The following is an 8,563-nucleotide window of genomic DNA, read 5'->3' as shown; positions in this document are numbered from 1 at the left end:
AGAGTATTCATCTGTTGGCCAGCAATAAAAATCAAAATAACTGCAAGTAGCCCTGGGGCTAGAATCTGCTCTTATTTACACCATCCAGGTAATTCCATTTATTGCAGTGGGACTTCTCCAGACAGATATTGTGGTTGTGCAGCTGTTTAACACCTCGTGCAAAATAGAGCCCTCCAAGGAAAATCTGGCTCTGTACATTTATGCTTTCTATCAGGCATATACTCATATGGGGCTGTAATGAAATGTTAAAAAATAAAGTAAAATAAAACTGGGAACTTCTGAATCAGGTTTTAACTCTTCCCTCCTGCACAAGGTTCCAACTGAATTACCAAGTTCATATTGTGCCTGGGAGGCACAAGAAAGTATAAGGGGTAAAGAGCTCATTTCTCCATTACTAATTCCAATTATTGTTAACTGGAGTGAAAAATAAGGTGGATCAGAGTGAAGATGTCAGAAGAAAAAAAAGATCAAAAAACTAGAACAGGCAATAATAGTACATTGACTAGCTATAGCAGCTGGATTACAGGTGTTAGTTTTTCCTCCCAAAGAACGGCTGGCATAGGAAACAATTTCTAAGGTGAAACAGAGGACACTAGTCACGAGAGCAAGAGAACTACAGTCTTTCAATGAACCCACCACTGCAGCAACACGGAAGTAAGACATCCTTCTGGAAGGAGGAAGGTAGACTTGGCATTCTCACGTGCCCTTATGTTTCCTCCTGCTCCCTTGTGTTTCTCAGGAGCTGTGGCAGAAGTGCCAGATCAAATGCATCACTGGAAGCGAGTGAGTGAGATGGCTGGGGGGTCCGTCCCCTGCAAAGGGCCTTGCTATCAGGCTACACATGAAGATGATGACTTTGGTTGAGGACAATGCACCAGGAAATACTGCCTTACAAGATTTCTCACATACCTGGAATAATGTACCTGCTTAAGTTTGAAAGCAGTAACTGTTTTGTACCTACACTACCCACTGAAGACCAGGCAGACAAGCTTGTCTTTTGTGGACATGAAGGTGCAGAAAAGTCTCAGGTAAACAGCTTAGCAGAGAGAAAACAGTGTGTTCTTTGCACAATAAAGATGACATTTTTCTTCACAAAACACTTCAGATTGGTGGCAGGGTATTGGTACAGAGAAGTTATCTGTACTTGGTGACTAATTCACCTTTGCAAGATACAGCTTCTACAGCTGATAACAGACTCAGACAGGAGTCCTGCCCCTGAAATCATTTCCCATTAATTTCAATCACTCTGAAAGGTTCAGCCACCAAAAGTTTCCAAGTCAGCTGGCATGCAAATGTCTAGGCCCTGCCAATATTTTGTGATCCACTTACTGTAAACACATAGCTAATGAATGTTCATTCCCTTGATGATTATTTTGGAAAGTGGAGACATGTCTAAGAGTATTTACAAGGTATGTGGTCCTCCAAAAAAATTGGTAAATAATCTGACACATCTTAAAACAGAGGCACCAATGCCTTCAGCCAAAGAAATAATGCTAATCATGTATGAAGACATGAGTTATCTCAGGAGCCTAAATATATTAATTTCATTACCTCTGAATATTGCAGTTGTTGAATATGCTGACCCCATAACTTGGAAAAGGACAGGAACAAGATTAATGCAGACGAAAATTGTTAGCTGTTGTGGAAACCTTTGCATAATTGTGATGGCAGTTTTGCGTCAGTCTGTGGATTACATACTTCCACCATCAGCAATGGCCATTGCTAACTCATAATGTCCACTTAGCAGGACCTGAGACTGCAGCTCTTCCAGCACACAGGATGCTCCAGCTCTGGGAGAAAAGCAGACCTGCAAGTCAAAATGAGATGTGCCAGGGCTCTTGTCCCCCTTTCCACAGAGGTAAGCTAGAATTTGGCAATGCACTAGCAATAGCCTACAAGAAAACTTGAATCCTTGATGCCCAGAGGGGCTGATCTTCTAAATATCTAGGCACAAGATAAAAATTGTTTTATAAATGCACTCCTGTGCAAACAGACATGCATACCCTTAAACAGAAAGTTGAAAAATATGTTTTAACAATATTGTGTTAAGAACCACCAAGAAAAATAAAATTGAGGTTTTTTTTCACTACGACTCTCTAAAGGCAGATGATGAGACCCTCTGAAGACACTGAGAATTTAGCAATATGAAGTAACTTGCAGATGTTGTGTCTGACACAGCACATCTCCTGTAAGGCTGTACTCACTGACTGCCATCTTAAAAAGCTTCGAGGCGTCCAGGAAGTTGAATGCAATCTTCCGGTCCTCGGTCCTTCCACAAGATCTTGTGTTTTCCAAGGAAGGGAACAGGAAACGTGCCTCTGTGTGTGATCATGTTGCCATCTAGTGACCACAGCCCAAAGACCGCTCAAGCCCTGACACTCTTCCACAAGCACAGACAATGCCGTGTGTGAAGCAACTGGGTCTTGTATAACTGAGACCTCGGGGGAAATCGGAGCTGTTGCCAAGATATACAGGATTATTCCTCCTAAAGTTGCAAGTCTCACTTAGGCAGAAACAGCAAGTTCCTTGAGTAGGGCGATAAGGAGCTAAAAGCTCATAGAGGTTGCAGCTCTTGCAGTATCATTTTCGTGCCACCCTTGAGCTCCAGAGCCAACAGGGGAGTTCCCTTTCCTGAATTCACATGGAGAGTTGGCAAGACCAGCCGCAACAATCAGTCGTGGCCAGCTGGTCTCTGCCATTCCTGTGAGATTCACTCAACTTGCCCTGTTAAGCACAAAGAAGAACAAAACATTCCAGCCTGGGTATTAAGAGTGCAAGGCCTCTTCTACTGCTCTTGCACCTGGATTCAATGGCAGATTTTCTGGGACAGGGGAAAATACAGTTATTTTCTACAGCCCAAAGGATGTAGGTACCCAGCATTCTTTTGCATTACCAAAATATGTAGGCAAATAAAATATCAGTATTACACATGCAGGCACTTCTGAAATCCAACTCTCACATGCTCTTTAGGCACTTTTTACCAATCCTGGCCCACAACACTCAGTTTCCATCAATTATGATGGAAAACTTCTTTTTTGGCAGTTTGAGAAGGCCAACTTTCTTTCATAAACATGTCCATTCATGTTAGTAAGTATACATATGTGTGTGTGCATTTGTGTGTTTATAAATATATGTACACACAGAGCACCTTCCCCAGGGCCCAGTCTTTTTATTCTTTTCCTTATATACACATTGCTACAAAATAAGCTGTAAAAAGCTGAAAAAATATGTTGAGATGCCCTTATATGTGACTTCCTGAAGTATCTTTTGAGAGTTTTTCACCCTGCCTAATCACTACACATTAGCACCCCAAAGTCTCTGGATCCTGAAAATTTCTTCTCCCCACAGTATCAGGGCTTGTGGCATTTATCCTTGTTTTTCCCCTCATTGAAAGAAGACCTTCTGTTTCCACCTTAACAGAGTCACACATCAATATGGATCAGTATCATCTGGATGGTTCTCACTATAAACACACACACACACAAAAATAGCTCAAGTGTCTTATTCCTATTACTATCAGTATTATCTCTTGCTTTTTCTTTAGGATCTGAAAAGCCACCAATTTGTTTTGTTAAAATATAAATAAATTTTAGGTCATGTATTTCCTGATCAAATACAGACAGTGAAAGACTAATTTCAGCATACTTTTCTCCTTAAACTGTTATAGAAGTTTCAGTGTGGTTTCCTGAGAGATATGATACATACAAGAATTGCTAGCAGATATTATTTACTGGCTCAAATTTATTAGAGATCAAAGAATGGGGAAAATAAGCCTCATCTTTCTTGTTCTTCTTGGCAGTGGAACTTTCGTACCACTGAGAAAACCAAAAGGCAAGAGGAAAAGAAAAAACATGAGGATATACAATTGCACTGGGGAGAAAAACATGATCACACTGAAATACCTAAGGGATCTAAGGACAGCTTCCAAAAGCTATCATAATAATTAAATGAATAAACCAAGTCAGATGCTGATTACCAAGCACAGTGGCCCCTATCGCCAACAGGCATAAAAGAATCTTGATGTAGCAATGCCATTGTGAAACAGCTGAAGATCTTCCTGCACTGTGGCAGTGCTCTAGGATTTTGGATGGGATAGTTTCTACAGGAAATGGAGGACAGAATGCAGCCCCATACATCCCTCTCTGGGAATTAAAGGAATCACATTTCTTAAAATGAACTCAGTGATGAAGCTAAGCTCTGCCACTCCTGTTAAGTCTGCTCAGGATTTCCTGTTAAGCACTAAGAAAAAAAAAAAACCATAAAGAAGAATGAAGAATAGCCATGTGCAGGATTCCTATTTTTGCGCTATTAGGCTATATATGATTCATGTAGCCAGTTAATTTTCCCCAAAATAACTTACTAGCTGAGACTAGAGACTGAAATTTTGTTCTATTCTTTCCTATGGGAACTTATATTCCTCAGGCAATCCCTTAAAATCAGGTTTTCTTTTAGTCTCTAGCAAAGTGTTTCCTTTCCAGAGAGAGACCACCCAGAAGAAAACAGGAAGTCCCATAGTTTCATATTCTTCAAGGAGCAGAATGTTGAGTTCCAGCCCCATATTTACCCAGTCACCAAGGAGTTAATGTGTTGAGCAGCTACTTCATGTTCTGCAGATATGTATGCACTGATTAGCAGTGGTTGGAATAAAAGACTACAGCCCAAGGAAGGCAGAGCATTCTCAGAAACAGCAGTCTGGCAAGAAGCTGTCAAGGGAATAGATCCAGAACCCCCAAGAAGAATGAGACGGACTGACTGGGAACAATTAAGGAAAATAATTTCGTTCTCTATAAAGGAGAGAACAGAGCATCCTTCTGAATTTTTGGAGTCCCTGGAAATTCCCATTAACATGGGATGCAGAAGGGAGTAAAAGACCAACAGACTGGACCACTCATAACCTATCGGATGATACCAGTAAAACCTCTCACGAGGGGAGTGGAAAGTCTTCCTTGGCATTACCTCCCTATCAAACATGCTAATGATGACAACACTGCTTTTAGAGCAGTTTTCATCCCAGTGCAAACCATGCAGCTGCTGGCTGCTTGTTCTGCGGGTCAGTCACACATTACTACCTGGCTACACAACATTTTGCAGAGCAAAGCAGAATGCTCCACTTTCTCCATGCAAACCCTTATCTGACCAGAAGCTGCACAATGCTGCTAGAGAAAGCCATTCAAAAAGCAAAAGAGTCCATCCCCAAGCCCATTAGTTCTTTGATTACTGACAGTGTTAATGATTAGCAGTGTTAATGATTATTGAGAGATTTAGGATTGAATTGGCTGATTGACTGACAATACCAGCTCCTTTTATGCAGACATTGGAACAACCAAACCCCAGACCAACCTAATAATTTTATTACCAAATCTTACCTAATTCCAGCTAGGGAAGCAGACAATAGTAGTCATTTTGGAGAAAGATACAGAATTCTAGAAATAAACAATACTCTGTCCCCCATCCTTGTATTTGTACCCCACCTTCATTCCATCAGGTTTTGTATCTTACTCAAAAAAACATGTTATGCATAATGTATTATGAAACTGGTTATCCTAAACAAGCAGAAAAAGAGGTTTTCTTCTCTCTGTCTCTTGCAAAGTTTTGGTCCCAATGTAACCTAGCAGCAATGAGTTTCATAGACTAATTCCACAGTATGTGGAGGTCCCGGGGGCAGGTGCAATCCTTTCTACAAATCAGCCAGTTTGAATTTTTTTTGTTACAGTGAGCATCACCTCTGTGGTTCCCTCTGCTTCTTTCTTCCTTCTGTGTGACCTCAGAGGGCATGGGCATGTTCCTGGCTGGACCTTTTAGTCACAGGGTGACAATCATGACACAAAAATAGCCCCCTTGCAAATCTATGTATTAAAACTAATAAATGATCCAGAAGGAAAAGTCCCCTTAAAGATCAGAGACCCAACTGGACCCACATTTCCAGCTGGAATGATGGGAGGTTTACAGACCCAGCTGATCAGCACTCTCCCTCACAAAACAGGGGTGAATGGGGGGCTGAGTCATGGAAGTCAGAGGCAGAGATATGTGAAAGGAGAGTGCAATGTGCATGGACTCAAAGGTAGGAGTCCCACTGCTGATGCAAAAGATGTGCCAGCAGGATGTATTCCACAGATGATGGATCAAGGAGAAAATTCCTTTCACCATTCCTACACTATTCCTTCTTTGGGGAACTTTATGGCATGCCTTCTCCTTGATCCTCGTAAGGCAAAGTAATCCATTTTATAGCAGTGACTCCCTTCTGGTCCATGGGGCCTGCACAAGATGAACGCCTTACATGACCTCAGCACTTTTGTCAAGTCCCTGTGGGCCCCTGTGGCTCTCTGAGGATGAGACAGGAGCAAAGCTTGTGACTTGCATCTTGTCAGTCACAGGTATTCTCAAATTCCCCTGGGAGTAGCATGCCTGGGGAGAGCACAAAGATAGTCCTGTTTTCCCAGACTAACACTCTCAGCCCCAGAGTGGAAAAGGCAAGCAAATCCATGGCCTGACTGTCAGAGGTGTCACAGAATCACATAATGGTTGAGGTGGCAAGGGACCTACAGAGGTGAACTTGTCCAACCCCTCTGTTCAAGTAGGGTCACCTAGAGCAGGCTGCCCACAACCATTAGCCTTGCTGTCATTGTTTTTGGTGGGAAGCACCTTGCAGGACAGTTCTCTTGCCTTAGGCATTCATTTTATTATGTAACAATATATAGACACGAAAAGCAACTGATAATATTTCACAGGAAGCAGTGCTGTGTGGAATGGTGATGGACTCTGATACAAAAGACTGTTTGCAAAGCAACTATTTCTACATACACAAAAAAAAAAAAACAGAAATGTTTAAAATATTTCTGTTCAGGATTAATTCATAGCCAATAAAACTCTGCCTGCAATCATATATCAGAATAAGCCATCTTCCTATTTATTCATCTTAGTAAACTGGAAATATACAAAATAGCAAGCCACTCCCTCCCTTGAAAGAAAATAGGTGTTACTATCTCAGCATTGGAACAGAAAGAAAAGCAATCATCTTTGCAAATTAATTATTTAATTGAAATTCTTAAAGAACCAGTAGGAAACAGTTGTCTTAAAATAAGGCTTCGTAGGCCATGGAACAATTTAGTAAAGAGAAATCCTATTATTCTCTTTGAAAGGCCTTGAAGTGCTTTGTAAGGGAGTGCTATTAACATTACAGATGGGAAAGCCAAGGCCTTATAAGGTGGTAGGATTTATCCAAGGTCATTTTACAACCAAACAGTAGAAAGAGGAATATAAACTAAATTTCTTAATTCCCAGACCACTGCCAGTTTCCCTTAGCCTTAAGTCTATCACATGCATGACTGGAACAGCAGCTGATAACTAATCTGTTTACTCATGGGCCCTCACATTGAGGTTTTGTGAGAATCCATGTGGAAACCTGGTGGGATGCAACAACACTTAATGACGCTCAACCACAAATCACTCTCCCTTATGCAACTACAGGCAGCAAGATGCAACAGGGGCCCACTTCTGAAAAGTGAGGGCGATTTCATCCTAGACTCGAGTGAGATGACTCGCAGGACTCAGTATTGCTGCTCCCTAGTGCTCAGTATTGCAGATGGTCCTGTTTAACATCTTTGTCGATGATTTGGGTTGAGTGCATCCTCAGTAAGTTTGCAGAGGACACATGTTGGGCAGGAGTGCTGATCTGCTAGAGGGCAGGAAGGCTCTGCAGAGGCTGGATCAATGGGCTGAGAACGGCTGGATAAGCTTCAACAAGGCCAAGTGCCCTGCCCTGCATTTGGGTCACAACAACCCCACCCAGCGAGACAGGCTGGGGGGAGGGGGGAGCTCCTCAGGAGAAAGGGACTTGGGGGTGCTGGTTGACAGGTGGCTGAATATGAGCCAGAAGTGTACTCAGGTGGCCAAAAAGGCCAATAGCATCCTGGCCTGTATCAGGAAGAGTGTGACCAGCAGGACCAGGGCAGTGATTGCCCTGCTGTACTTTGCACTGGTGAGGCCACACTTAGAGCTCTGTGTCCAGTTCTAGGCCCCTCAATTCAGGAAGGACATTGAGGTGCTGGAAGGAAATCAGAAAAGGGCAAAGGACCTGGTAAAGGTTCTGAAAAAAACCCTAATTCCTAAGAGGAGCAGCTGAGGGAACAGGGTTTGTTTAGAAAACGAGGTTCAGGGGTGACCTTATTCCTCTATACAGCTCCCTGAAGGGAGGCTGTAGTGAGGTGATGGTTCATCTCTTTTGCCATGTCTCAAGTGAGAGGGTGAGAGGAAAAGGCCTTAAATTAAGCAAGGGGAGAGTCAGATTAGATATTAGAAAAAAAAAAACCCCACTGAAAGAGTGATTTGGCGTTGGAATAAGTTGCCTGGGGAGGTGGTGGACTCACCCTCTCTGGAAATGTTCAAGAGGCATCTAGATATGGCACTTGGGGATACAGTTTAGAGGTGATTATGGTGGTGCTACATTGACTGTTAGACTTGACGATCTTGAAGGTCTCTTCCAACCTTGTGACTCTGTGATTTCCACCAGCGGCTCAGAGTTACCTGTGGGGAGCCACGGCAGAAAACCCCGAGGCAGAGGCGG

The sequence above is a fragment of the Corvus brachyrhynchos genome, unplaced genomic scaffold, assembly GCF_000691975.1.
Source record: "Corvus brachyrhynchos isolate BGI_N302 unplaced genomic scaffold, ASM69197v1 scaffold416, whole genome shotgun sequence".
Lineage (NCBI taxonomy): Eukaryota > Metazoa > Chordata > Aves > Passeriformes > Corvidae > Corvus > Corvus brachyrhynchos.
Note: the sequence above shows the minus strand (reverse complement) of the source record.